The sequence below is a fragment of the Pleurodeles waltl genome, chromosome 9, assembly GCF_031143425.1.
Source record: "Pleurodeles waltl isolate 20211129_DDA chromosome 9, aPleWal1.hap1.20221129, whole genome shotgun sequence".
Lineage (NCBI taxonomy): Eukaryota > Metazoa > Chordata > Amphibia > Caudata > Salamandridae > Pleurodeles > Pleurodeles waltl.
In genome coordinates, this window is record NC_090448.1 from 318554236 (window position 1) to 318569397 (window position 15162).

General features: G+C 42.1%; 1 long non-coding RNA gene across 14 annotated transcripts in view; it reads left to right on the forward strand.

Annotated features, from left to right (window-relative positions):
• The window catches only part of LOC138259234 (uncharacterized), a 189708-nt gene that overhangs the window by 82681 nt on the left and 91865 nt on the right, over positions 1-15162 (forward strand). For all 14 annotated transcript variants that reach the window (XR_011198687.1, XR_011198682.1, XR_011198683.1 and 11 more), the window contains one exon: positions 7990-8159. This is a non-coding gene — a long non-coding RNA (uncharacterized lncRNA). The remainder of the gene's footprint in view (positions 1-7989; positions 8160-15162) is intronic.

Genomic DNA, 15162 nt, shown 5'->3' on the forward strand with positions numbered 1-15162 from the left:
AGACCGCCACGTGGATTCGTGGGTCGTGATAGCATGGGCGTATTTCTGTTGGCGTGACTGTGGAGGTTTTGTTTTCGCCAGTTTATCACTGACCTTTGGTGTGGCGGACTTGTGGGGGTGTCTGAAGTTTGTTGGATTTAGTGATGTGGGTCTTAATAGCTGTGGTGGAATTCCGCGGCAGTGGCGGTGTGTTGGCGGTCTTCTGCACGGCGGTAAGAGGCCTTTTATCACCAGTGTTGTAATGACCCCCTTTGTATCCCAGAGTTAGTTTCTTCAATAAAGGGACGCGGTGTATGTATTTCGTCAAGCACAAGTTCAAAAGAGGTCAGTGAGGGACATTTTATTGGGTCTTGTTTGATCCTCTTATGAGTAGTTGTAGAAATATTCTGAGAGATTTTAGGTAAAGAAGAAGATGAGGAAGACATCTTTGACGTGGTAGAAGAAGACGCTGCAGCAAAAGTATCCAGTTGTAAAAATCGTGAAAGTTTGTCAGTTGAAGAGAACTGATGTGACAGAGATTTAATTTTCTTTAGTTTGCCCATATAAGAAGAAAAGCCTTCAAGGAAGCGAATAAAACAGGAACTCAAAATATATATATTGACGAAGCAGCAAAAAGGAATTACATGGCTCACGCAAGAAACTACGAACTTAGTCACCGAAGATTCACATTCCAAACAAATAAGCACTTTATATTGGTGAGCAATTAATATTCAAGATGGCCGCCGCCATGAGGTGAAATATAAAATTATGTTTTAAGAAGCAAGAAAAGAAGGAAGGCGACATTTAAAATGTTGAAAATGCTCACCAAAACATCCAACAAGTTAATATAGTCAAAGCACCATGTAAGATAAAGTAGAAACGGTTCCGACCCCTAAAATGCATCCGATGATGCACGGAGCTTTGTTGTCAGGCAGCCATCTTGGCTGGCGGTTCGCACACGTGCTCCTGAAATGTTTTCTTAGGACGGCACCAACCATTTCCTTCACCGGCATCGCCCATTATCAGTGTCAGACCACTACCTTTTGAAGTGCTGGATGTTCTCGATGCTGTTGTTAACGCGTCCTTCTATTTTAATTTATTACACATTAGGACTCGTTTTAGGCCAATGAATCTTGTGACCCAGTGGTGAGACACCGTAGGACGAGATAACTGTTCAATATGTCAAGCAATATATCAATAATGTCATCAATATTTACCACCACAATGCACCTTACTTTGGATAAAGACATTAATCAAATTGTCTGCGCAACCATGACCTTTCAGTCATGAATAACCACACCTTTGATAGAATTTTTTATGAATTTTATTCCCTATTGATTACAATCTATGAGCAAAAGATTTAATCTCAAGATCAAGAAGCATAAGAACATAGGGGGTCATTCTAAGTCTGGCGGGCGGCGGAGGCCGCCCGCCAGACTTCCCCCTCCAAAATACCGCTCCGCGGTCGAAAGAGGGTATTTTGGGATTTGCCCTGGGCTGGCGGGCGACCGCCAAAAGGCCGCCCGCCAGCCCAGGGCAAATCATCCTTCCCACGAGGACGCCGGCTCAGAATTGAGCCGGCGGAGTGGGAAGGTGCGACGGGTGCAGTGGCACCCGTCGCGTATTTCAGTGTCTGCAAAGCAGACACTGAAATACAAAGTGGGGCCCCCAGGGGCCCCGCGGCACCCCATACCGTCATCTTGTTCCTGGCGGGAGACCCGCCAGGAACAGGATGGCGGTATGGGGTGTCAGAATTCCGCCGCCATGGAGGATTCACATGGGCAGCGGAAAACCTGCGGGAGACCGCCGGTTTTCCGCATCTGACCGCGGCCGAACCGCCGCGGTCAGAATGCCCTGCGGGGCACCGCCGGCCTGTCGGCGGTGCTCCCGCCGGCCCTGGCGGTCTCTGACCACCGGGGTCAGAATGACCCCCATAGTCACAATATGGCAACTGTGATAAGATTTCATTAATGCAAGAATCACAAACATAAGAACATAGCACGGCGTGAACATAGATCAGAATATAATGATTATCACGTAAGTCTCAGTTCAGCATAGCGCAACGTCAGTCTTTGTCTATTTGCGTCAGTCAAAGTGATCACCTTTCCTAATCACTAATTAGCATCAGCATGTTGGGCTTCATGCAAAACAATTTAGAACACCAATTTGGAAAACCATCTAGCTATGGTCTCTAACAAAAATGAGCAGTTGGTACCTAGAAAGGAAAAGCAAACAGACAAATTACAAATTGCATTGTCATAATTACCCTCCAAGGATTAGGTCAGCGCACAGGATCAGTCTTCGTCTTCAGGACACCGGTCAAAACGCCATCAATTTAAACTTTGTCTAAAGGATAGGGGGCACTGCCCTCATAAGGAGAAGCATAGAGGGCAGTCTATGGGTGAGGATAGTTTAATAAGTCACAAAGTCACCAAACAGAGTGACAGAGTTTCTGGATAAAATCAATAGCATTCCCTACCTAGTTCTTCTAACCCTTCTGTGACATGGGTTTTTATCCCTTTTTCGCAGTACCTTCCCCCAAAATTCTATTGGACATTTGTTATACCCCACTATCTTTAACCTATCAAATCATACATTAGGTAATCCTAATTGTCACCCCACGATAATTCATAACACTTTGATTGGTCTTCATAATTGACGTCTTCGGGGGGGGCACATCCGGCAGTTGCTTCACGGTTTGGCACGTCTTCTCGGGTCATGAGTTCCTTTGTCCATGGTTTAAACGTCCTTGTACATTACATTAATCTACATTTGTTTCAATTTCTTATATAAAACTTATTCCAAAGCAGCAAGCATGCGGATGGGAACGGAATCACAAAAGATACATGGATCTACCAAGTTGGAAGAAAAGAACATTTGCAGGGTCATGGCCCTTTGCGAGTCAGCACACTGAAAAACAGAAAGAAAATACCTTTAATATGAGAGCCAGGCAGCTAAACTGCAGCTCACGCTAACTTAAGGCCTATAAGGTTTTAATATAAATGCAATATCGCAATCGTTATTATAAACCATAGCATGAACAGTTTTACTCATTATTATTAGTTCACGTATATATATTGGTGGCCACACACATTATAGTCGTAATTCAGGTGCACGTTTAAGCAAACACTAATTATTGTCGTTTTCTACGCAGCATCATTAAGCATTGATATAAGCATTTCACTTTTAGTATATGTAATATTTAAACTACGCTCTCTCACTGTCTTTACCCAATTTAGTAGTGGTCAGTTTGGGAAATTTAAAGAACTTAACAGTGACATAGACATGATGCGATGCAAGCTCATGACCTGTTGTCTCAGGGCTTCATTAAGCACTCTAGATAAAACTACACATAATACAACAGTTGGTTCATAACAGCATTTTTCTAGGAAGTGCAGGTATATTTACAGTGTTAAAAGCAAAACTATAAGTGTCAGAATTCAAAGTGATGTTGTTTAAAAATCAAGAATTGATTGAAGGTGTCGGGCAACATTAGGCAAATTACCTATTGTAGGTGTTACTGTTCTCAAAATTCGGTTCAGAAGAATTTTTCACGTGTATATTTTAGTGTACTAATGACACTAACTTATCTAGGTAAAGTCTGAAATGTATTAAGTGACTTTACATGTCCTGAAAACAAAACTAGTATGCATTTACTCATTTTAAGTGATAGCCCTTTATTTTCCAACTTTCCTAAGACCGCTTCCACATCAGCATCATGTCTTGCATGATCTTTAAAAAACAAAGTGTATCATCATGGAAAGTTATAGCATCAAATTGATTTTCTAGGATCGTTATGTATTATTTTCCTGGTAAATTAAGGCTGCACTAGCTAGACCAATGGCCTGCATGTATAGTTGAAGGAATCCTTGTTTGCTACAAATCTTGGAAAATTCCACTAAGTTATAAGTGTTGCTGAAATCGGAAGTGGAAAAAAGTTCTGTTCCAGCCACGGGTGAAACTCTGTCAGCCCACATGTTCGCATTTGGGCTTCTTAAATCTGTTCATAATATAAAATCACCTCTTGGATTGAGTGATGTCATCAAGGTGGCAAACCAATTTGAATATCCCATATTATCAAAAATACTTTTCTCACTTATATATTTCTTCAGTTTGGATCAGTTGGTTAACAAAACAACCCTAACCTGATGAATGAGAAGAACTGCATTTTCTTTAAAAATATACAGTGTTTGAAATCCTCATATTTGCCAATCTGTTTTTTAAACACACTGCCAAATTACATTTGTAATTTATCCAGAATATGGTCAAAAGTTGTTAATCAGGAACTTCTGAGTTGAACTTCTCCCCCTTCCGTACCAACACAATCTATGCGACAATCTGACCTGAAATCAGTTTACATGCATACCTCCTTCTGGTGGTGCCAACCAAATAGTATTTTACCTTCCCTTACCCCATACATTTTCCCTCTGGTGTGTCTACTGGTAAACATTAATTCACACCCCAAAAATAACTACTCAGGTCTAAGGTGCACCCAGTGTAGCACCTTGAGTTTAAATCAACATCAAGAACAAATTACTGTCACCTTAGATACTCACCCTGACATCTTTATGGAGATGTAATAGATTTAAGAGTCTAGCATTACACTCTCCACATGTCATCAGTTTCAGTAAAACCATATGGGGGTGTTGTTCTGCCATCCTCTCCCATTCTTAGATCTAAATTAGGATTAGAACAACTTGCAACTTGGTTGCATTTTCTTCTAGGGTGCAACTCACTCCCAATGTGATAGGATCCCTGCAGACCCCCCAGAATGTCCTTTACATCCACATTTATCAAGCATGTTTTTGTCTCTACATATTCATCACGTATTTTATGAACCAAGGGTGCTTTGTGTCACTTGAGACTTGACCCCCGTCCCCATGTGCTAACATTGAACATAAACAAGTGATATGTTTCCAGCTAACAAATAATGCAAAATACTTAAATCAAGGGCTGCATTTTGTTGGCATTTCCCCAAACTGTTATTTTTTTTCCATGAGAGAAGTGGGTGGGATAGAACGAATAAAGGAAAAGGGAGACTACATGAAGAGAGAGGATAGACATGAATGATGGAAGAGGGAATGTACAAATTGAAAGGGAATAGTGCTGAAGAACACCTTTTGAAAGACTGAAGGAAGCGGGGAGACAGGAATGAAGAGAAATGTGATACAGGAATGAAGCATGTGACATGAAACATGAAGCCGGTGATCCAGGTGCATGGGTTAGTCATCCAGACTTTAGGGCTTCTGGAAGTTTTAGGGAGCTGAATGATGAATTAGAAGAACTTGCAACTTGGTTGCATTTTCTTCTAGGGTGCAAGTCACTCCCAATTTGATAGTATCCCTGCAGACCCACCCAAAATGTCCATTACATCCACATTTATCAGACATGTTTTTGTCTCATACCTAGTCATCACACATTTTCTAAACCAAGGTTGCTTTGTGTCACTCGAGACTTGACCCCTTCCCCATATGCAAACATTGAACATAAACAAGTTTGTTAGCTGAAGAGCACCTTTTGAAAGGACTGAAGGAAGCGGGGAGACAGGAATGAAGAGAAAAGGTGATACAGGAATGAAGCATGTGACATGAAACTTGAAGCTGGTGACCTAGGTGCATGGGTTAGTCATCCGGACTTTAGGGCTTCTGGAAGTTTTAGGGAGCTGAATGATGAATTTGCTAAAATCTTTGCAAAGAACAGCAGGCAGGTTTCTCACATCTGCTAACTTTAAAAAATAAATAAAAACTCCTCACCATGGGAGAGGTCTATAAAGGGGTGGGGCCTTAAGCGCTCTAGTCTATTTATGTCTATAAAGCTTCAGAATGTGTAGGCCATAAAAGTAAGGCATGGCTTCATGTTCAGGTCTTACTGAAGGGTTCAGGTTCAAAAAGTGATGGATGGACTGCTTGAATTAATTTCAACCACTGTTAATTAGTTACGCTGCATCCCAGCACGTAGTTATTTGACCCTGCTTCGATGGGAGCATTCCAGCCTGAACTGTCAGGCCTGGACCTTCTTGAAGTGGAACACAAGCAGCCGAGGACCGGTGTCGCCCTTATAGTGCTTGTTTGTTCCTTGGTTCCAGAGAGAGTGTCCCTACCCTCCTTGGTTGGGGGTGGGGGAGTACACAAGACAAATACTATTTAGGCTACTGGCAATAGCCTGGGGTTGCTTAATCCCACAATAACATCAGCTGCATAGGACATCCACGTAGGAGCAGAAAACCCACTCTGTAGGGGTTTCCAGCTTTATGTTGTCTTACGCCATGCGAAATTGGTTCTTCATCAGGTGACCATGTGACACACAGTGCCTCTGTATGTGTTGCAAGCCTGGTTTCTCCAAAGTCTGAACCCACCCTTTATGCATTTGCAGATGCCTCTAGAAAATCTGGTTAAATGTATCTGCAAATGCATACATTTTGTCAAATGCAATATCTTTTTCCCAGTACTGTGTCAGGCCACCAGCTCTCACACACAATTAGAGGAGGGTTGTTTCTATCTCTTTATTTCCACTGGGTAACTGAACAGCCTCCTTTTGCTTTTATAGGCTTTCCTGTCTCCCTGCTGCAATTACAAGTGTGCCTGTCTCTGGGATACAGTTTATTTCCAGCATAGCCAGTGCCATTGCGATGGCCAGGTAGGACTTTCAAAGCAAGACCAGCGTACAGCTGGATATAGCTCGGTTCGCTTTTTTTTTGGCGTATATCATTTTTTGCTGAGCACAAAGCGCACATTGCACTTGAACGCTGAAAGCTAGGTGACAGTACCCTCTCTTGGCCTCTCATCACCCATGTGGCAGTATGCTCAATACTTTTGCCCATTTGAGGCTTCAGAATGGGGTATCAAAAGCAGACTCAACTCTTTCGAGGCTGTGGATCAACCCAACGGTGTCCAGGTCCTCAGAGACAGCGCTGCGCCCATTAACCCACCCTCTCCACCACCACAACTACAAAACCATGTTAACGTGCTCCTCTTGGCATGTGGCCAACCTGTTGGAGTCAGAATATAATCATTTCTTCAAAGGTGACAGAGCATCATATCAGATCCATGTGTGCACCAGATCGTTCAAAGAGGAAACGCCTTACCATTCTTGTTCAGTCCGCCACATATTTGCTCCTGTTCCAGACCGTCTTTCTAGTGACCATTTGTCCATCCACCATGTATTTCTTCTGTTCCAGGCCATCTTCCAGGGCACTATTTGTCCATCCTCCAGCAGGAAGTCCATGGTCGTTTAGCCAAAGGAGCCATAAAGAGGGTTCAGTTATCAGAATGTCAGACAAGATGCTATTCCTGCTATTTTCTGCTGTCAGGTATAGGTTACAGATATGCACAGTAAGATTGACCAGCTACTGATCCTCTGTGGTCCAGCAGGAGCAAGGCACTTGACTTGGCCACCAGTACCTGACTTTACCGCTCAGAGTGAGTGTTTGAAGTCATACTTGGACCGAGATGGTGCCGAGGGGAAAGATGGAGATGGGGATTTGAGAGAATACAAGCGTGTCTTCAGACCGCCATGATACTTCACAAAGGGGCCCTGGTGTGGTCCTTAAACTGAGTTAAACAGCTTCTTTGCTGCTTATATACTGCAATATAAAACATAAATTCAGTATCTCTCACACAGGCCATCTATTCAACATTTCTGTATGTTCTGTGTTTTCTCATTAACTTTACATTTACTCTACCCACCTTAATATCTTTCTGGTGTATTGCTTTGAAATGTGTAATCAACCAATAAACAGATACTCATGTCTAGATTCTAGAAATTCGAGCTAGGCTTCCTCTCAAACCCCCTTCTCGTTTAAGTGAGTATCTTATAGTTGGTAGATCTAAAACAAAGTCTTGAACACTCACTTACATCAAAGATTATTGCTTGCTCCGTATATTCAGGCTTTATTGTTACCATAGTTAAAGATGAGTAAAGTTGCAAATAGTTAGCCAGGTTTGCATGCTGGTTTGCACTCATCTGGTTGTGGAGATGATGTTTGATCTTGTTTTTTCCTTTTATTTTTAGGGCTCATGAGTGTGTCGCTGACAACCCTTTCGTCTGGAAATGCTGCAGCCGGAAACTGGAATTTCTGGTGCACGAGAGGATCGAGTTCCGGTAATCCCCTAAGTCTAAGGTTCACTGAAGAGGAGCGGGAAGTGCCAGCTTCCTTGAAAAAGTGTGGATTGCCAAGCAGGGTAGGTCTGAAGAAAATGTCCTTATATAGCTTTGGTCTCAAAATATGGCTGCTTTCATTTCAAGATCTTGTGTGAGCTCAGTAGAATGCTCCAGGCCAACTGAGACCCTTTCCTAGAACCGCATGACTAAGGGAATTTTAAGATGCACTCTTGCAATCAGCATTCCTCATGCCTCTAATACAAACGATTACTACATTCCTGTATATGGTTCCTAAAATGCAACCCATCTCCATTCTCTTATCCTGAATGCCCAGTTAACAATTGTGCTTTCTATTTTGTCTTCAGTAAATATAGTGCAATTATCGGAGAGCTCCTAGTTTCTGTCGTTTGCCCCTATTGCGGACAGTGCTTAGAGGATTTGGTTGAGTATCAATGGTGAAACGTTTTTACAAGACCTCTCTTCGGGTCAAAATCCTTACCAGTCTACCAGATAATATAGCCGACACCTCAACCATTTGAAGTCTAGGATTTGTTTAACTTTGCATTCTAGCTTGTTGCCTAGGTGGCATCCATAAATGTGAAACACAAGGTGAATGTAAAGTGTAGATGTCAATCGTAACTTAGTCGTTTCAGAGTTTATTATGTCAAGGACTAAAAATGGGTCAAAATATCTGTGTTGTAGCTTCGGATTATCTGCTAGAGGTAGGTGTTACTTTGCCAACTAAACTCAGTCTCCACTTTACACTCACGGTCTTTGGATTTGTTTTTATCAGCATATTTTTTTTTTTTTGCCTCTTCTAGGTGAGCCTTAGCTTGACTCCATATCCTAAAAAGATTTTGGACAGAAGGTAAAGGTGAGGGCTTGGGCTACAAGAATGGACAAATGTCTGTGTGATAACCATTTGATCAATAGAAAGGTGAACATCCTAAGGAGAAGTGTTTTCACAGTGGTTCCCAACCTTTTGACTTCTGTGGACCCTCACTTTATCAGAACTGGAACCTGGGGTCCCCACTGAATCCTTCTTGGAATCCAGGGGGACCACTCCAGTGAAGCTAGGGACCTAATCCGTTAATAGTATTACATTTTCTAAGCAGACGGGGACCCCCTGAGGAGGATTCAAAGATCCCAAGGAGTCCCCGCACCACAGGTTGGGAACGACTGTTGTACACAATTCTGCCATCCAGACATTTACTGCGTTCTTCTCCCTTTTTGATCGTAAACATCATAAATATTAATGTAAGGTTCAGGCAGTTCAGTCATATCACCACTCTCTGAATGATAATTTGTGGATAATCTAACATGAATTGTTAACTTCTTACATATGTGTTGGCAAACGTGAGAATTGTATTCTGATCCTCTATCGGTGATTAATACCATGGGAATACTATGTAGTGTAACTATGTGTTTGGACAATATTAGGGCTATTTTTGGAGCAGAGGGGAGTTTCTTCTAGGCTATGAAGTGACCTATTTTTGGTGAGATGGTCTATGACCACTAACACTACATTGTTTCTGTTGCTAGGTGGTAGTTCCTCTATGAAGTCCATGTAAATTGTGTGCCAAATGAAAGGTGGTACTGGAATCAGATGAAGTAATCCTGTAGACTTTTAGTGATCGGATTTTTCTTGAGCATAAATGGCACATCTTGAAACCTAACTTTTCACATCTTGTGACAGGCCCTGTCACCAAAAGTGGTGAAAGATATTTGCCAGAGTTATCTGCACTCACACATGCCCTTCTAGGTCAGAATTATGTGAACACTGTATGACTTATAGTTGCAGATTTGAATATGGTGAATCATGAACATCTCTATGATGGAGTGGCCCTTCTCTTAGTGATCTGTTAAGGTGACTGTTCAAACATGCGTGGTTGCTGTTTTCTTGGATCTGGAGCTTTAACTTGGTCAAGAAGTAGTTTGATTTTTTTTTATTACTGCCAAGCCTTCTGGTTTCTCTGTTGCATGTTGTAAGATTAAAGGCGGTTCAACCTTATGGTTGTCTGTTATTCTCCAGGTACTAGAGCCCTGTCTTCTTTGTGGTCCTGGATGGTAAGTTATTATAAAATCAAAGTGAGAAAAAATGACGATCAGCAAAGCTGGGGCAGTTTCAGGGCTCATGTGGATTTTAAAAACTCAAAATCTTTATGATCTGAATAAATCTTGATTGTGTGCGTGGCTCCCATCGGATAGTGTCGCCAATCTTTGAATGCTTGTTTTGTAGTTAATACCAGTTTATCAGATGTGCTATAATTTATTTCACATTTGGTAAATTTTCAAGAGTAGAATGCCACCAGGTGCACCTGGCTAGTTTCAAGATGTCTTAGGAAAAAAATCCTTGTTTGGCATAATGGGAACTATCAGCTTCCAACAGGAGTCACAGAAGTCACATCAGCATGAAGTAAAGCCGGTGCCTGCAGAAATTGTTCCCTCAACCTATTAAAAGCCTTGTCTGATTCTTGCATTCATTTCAAAGAAGCCCTTTCCTCAAAAGTCGAGTCACAGGCTGAGAAATTTCAAATAACTCACCTATAGAAGTTGGCAAACCCCAGGAAACACTGCATGACTTTGTTGAGGAATCGACGGCCACTGGCCTATTGCCTGCACTTTTTTTGTCCATTTCAAAAACATCTGGGTTGATGACATAGCCTAGAAATTCTGTCGCAGACACATGGTGCAAGCATTTTTCCAGTTTAACAAAGAGATGATAATGACGCAGACCTTTTAGAACTGCCTTGACATGATGAATATGTTCCTGAGTTGAATTGGAATAAATTAGGATGTTGTCTGTGTAGAAAGTACAGCGCATGTTAAGGGAGCCTTTGAATAACGTCATCAATGAAGTACTGAAATGGTGCTGGTGCGTTGCAGAGTCAAAAGTGCAAGACCTGGTATTCGAAAAGTCCAGATTTTGCCCTAGAATTTGTCTTCCCTTCATCGCCCTTTCGGACTCTGACAAGATGGTACGTGCCTCGGAGGTGCAGCTTGATAAAACTTTCCGCAAAATTACCGCTCCCTTAATTTGATCCAGTAATACTGGTATCAAAAGTAACGGATATTGGTTCTTTATAGTTATTCAGTTTATTGCACAATAGTCAATACAAGTTCACTGCTGTCTCCCCTTTTTGGGCACAAAGAAAAAAAGGAGAAGAGGGAAAAGGGGCAGCTTAATTAACCTTGTAGCTAGGTTCTTTTGAAGGTAATTTTAAAATGGTTGTGTTTCTGGTTCACTCAGGATATACAGCCTTCTACAAAGAATACCAGCTCCCGGTCCATGTGACAATCGTAGACACGATGAAGCGGTGGTTGGCTTGTCTTTTGTTAATCTAACGCATCTTGAAATAATCTGTAACTATCAGGTAGTTTACTAACACTACAAACTTGCATTCCAGTAGTTCCGTAGGCCACAGATGATGCTGCACCTCCCGACTGGTTAACTTCAGTTACTAAAGGAGACAATTCTTACTGCTGTAGTAAGAATTTTCCTGCAGGGAGTGGGTACCCCAGTGTTTGTGTGTGTCACAAAGTGTCAAGCAAGGCGTTCCCAAAATTACCTTACATTGCGGAGTTTAATTAAGTTAAACTTTATATGTTGTGCATTGGTATTTTCAATCCTCATAACCATCAAATAGATGTTGTATAGTATTGGTTCTGACGTTAAGACCAAGCCAGCCTAAATGGGTTCTGAAATCTCCTTTTGACGTGGTGACTCCAGCTCTTTGGCATAACTTCGATCAATAAAGTTCCCTGTGGCCCTGAAGTCTAGGAGAGCAGATGCCATTATCTGTCTTTTATCTAGCAAGTCCCAGGTCACAAACAACTATCGTGTATTGGCTAATATTCCTGAGGTCTCAGATGTTTTACTCTCAAGTTTGGGTCCTTCCCAAAATCCGAGCGCTTCAGCCTCCCAACTTGTCCTCCCAACTTTTCATTTTGAAAGTGTGTACTATTAAATAATAATGTATTGTTAATATACATCCTGACCTTTCCCCACGAGTTTATTGTCTCTGATTTCTGCTTTATTTCCCTTGGTGTGACAGTCTTTAATGAAGTGCCCTCATCAGCCACAACAGTTTTAATTTCAGTATTTTATCTCATCCCTTAGAAGTAAATAGGCCCCGAATTCTGTTGACTTGAATTGGCTCGACTTCATTTGTTTTTATTAGTTTCTTCCACATTTGCCTTACTTGAACGTACAACAATCACGTTAGAGGCATATTTTGACTTGTTACCGCGTCTCTTGTTTAATCTATGGTCCAACTGGACTGTCCGCTCTGAGCTGTTTCCAGGATTCTGGAAGGTTTCCCACTTGTGCAAGAACGTCTTCTAAGTCTCTATTTAAGCTTTGGTAAAACAGAGAAACCCTTTCTTCTTGTTTTCATAACAAGTCATTTAAAGGTTGCTACCTATGTTTGAAAATCTTGCCCCTCCCCCCCTATTTAGTGTTAGTAATTCTGTGTACAGAGAAAGAGCATGGGTTTTCTATCAAACAGTTTTTACATTTCTCTAAAGAAAGCATCTAATAGAGGCTTCTAGTGAAGATTTAAGACCTTTGAATTTCCCCCAGGTGTGAGATTGGACCTGGAGATTTTTCTTGAGCACTAACCATGTGCGCTATTAGTTGGCATTGATCGGCTACGTGTCCGGCATGATCCACACCGGACATCACGTCACGGTACCTACATAGGCGCCTACACATGCTGTACAACGTGACTAAGAACATTGGCGAAGCCAGTAGCTCTAGCACAGGAAAAAAACTATTTGTTTTGCCAGTGCGTGTTTTCCCATCTTTTAGGCTCTGGCATGGGCAACAGTGCCTGCGGTTATGGAGCATTACTATCTCAACACTCAGGTCTGACAAGAAGGGCATTTCGCCCATTTTGTCCGGCAAGTTGTTTGAATCTGCTTTCACTGCACAGACCCTCCAGGTTGGGAGGTACTGCCTGGGTATCTACTTTAAAGGTGAGGAATGTGCTGTTTAGAAGTATCCATCAGAAGAACAAGCTGCGTACCTTTGGTAGCAACCTGTCTGGTGGATATCCTCTCTAACCGTAAATTCCTTCCTGTCCTGTCCTCTAGCTTCCCTGTTTTGTGGAATGGCCTCACTTCCATTTAAAAAGGTCCCAAATTATTGTTCCGCATATTGGTACTGCAGATTGGTTTTGAGTCCTGCGTTCTAGGGCGCAGACGGTAACTGACATCAGCGTGCAGGAGTAGCATATATAGGTGGCTCTGCAGTGTCACTTCCAAAGTGCAGGAGCACTGCTGTAAAGCTTTCGGGTTCTAGCCTGGCACCTGAGGATATTCCAAAACTGAGGAATCTACATCTCGGTAGAGGATTCACCAGAAAGAATGTTACCAAAGGTAAGTAACTTGTTCATTAGGCACATAAGCAATGGGCCAGAGACTGTCATGCATTTTGATGTAATGATAAACTATCCTGTTTTCAGGGTTTATTTTTTTGTGAATTCCAGTAGGTATTTCCAGTGTTTTCCCAACTTCTCAAAATCAGTGGTTATCAGTGTTTATAAATTTCAGCACTACAACAAATTGCCAGACAGTGTTTTGCAGTGTTTACAAAATGCATACCATTTACAGATTGTTTTGTATCAGGACCAACTCTAACATGAGGTAGCTCTTTTCATTTGCTTTCTGTAAGGTACAAGTGACGATTTGATTGAAAGTCGCTTTATGTTCAAAACTCCATTCTTTAGATACTCCTCTTCAAACCCTGAGACCCAAAGAATATTTAATGAATTTCTGGAGTTGCCTAAAGACTACCCAATTCTCCATGACTTGGGGGTGGTGTGGGGTACCCTATGATTAATCCAGTGCCTCAGCCGATCTCATAGTTTGTATGGACCCTTCTACTTTAGCCCAGGCTATGACTAAGACCATCATTCCCAGTGCATTTAGAAATCTGATTCTGTGCTATGGGTTACATTATTTTATTAAATACTGCTAACTTTGGTTTCAAAATAGCTAAACATTTCATTTAAGGACTCTTTAATAGGTATTCAAATCCAATTTAATGGTCAAATAAAATTTTGTATAACTATTAAGTTAAAGGTACTTTTAGAATGTTGCCTTTTCCCTGCGGTAAGCCTCTGAAGGTCTAGCTGCATGAATTTCAACTGTTAGCTTGCAGCTGAATGGCCCTTAGCGAGGTGTGAACTTGCTCCAAGAGCTGAGACAAAAGGCTTTGGTTGTAGGGAAGATATTGGGTCCCTCTGACAGGATGGCCTGTGGGCTTTACGCAGGAACTTAACTCCAGAGAGTTCCTATCAGAAGCAGATGTAACTAGCAGCCAGGCTTGCCCCCTTCTATTGTCTCCCTAGGCAGGTGGGCCTCAGTCCCAGTAGGAGGCTTTCCCAGAACTGTAACTATGGAGGTGGGGGCTGCCCATTTCCATATCCACACCTATGCAGTGGGCATACAGCTCTACAAAGAGGAAGAAATGTTCTTCCATGTTGGCAGTACTGCACAAAGGAAATGCTACAAGAGTGGGTAAAGGTTACCTCTAGGAGCTTATTTCCCATTTCGTAGGGAGGCCCCAGGAGTTCACCCACCCATATGTTGGTGTTATATGTAAATATTGCCACAGTACTCTCCTCAGATAACTTTCTGGACAGAAGAGGGTTGAATCTGCTGTATGTGACCAAAGAAGAGCCATGAAGGACTGGACCTCCTCTGTCTTGTAGCCAGGACAAAAATGACTTTCAAGGGTCAGATGGCTGATATTCCTTTCAAGTGACCGGGACATGCCAAACAACAAGCCGCTTTTTCCTGCAGCTGACCAGATCCAACCGGTCCCATCCTTGACCACGCTGACACCAGCAGACCCGTGCTTTCAGGCAAGAGACATTTCTCACTGCTACCGTTGTTGAAGATTCAAAGTAATTGGAAAGACGTAAACGTTTGCACAAACACGGTTTGCAAAGTCCTATATACAATGAAATTGTCATATGATGAGAAAAAGAAAGATGACACCACATCTTGGGTACCTTCCTAATGCATGTCAGAAATGTGTTTCTCTCCAATTGCATCATGAGCCAGAATAACATTATT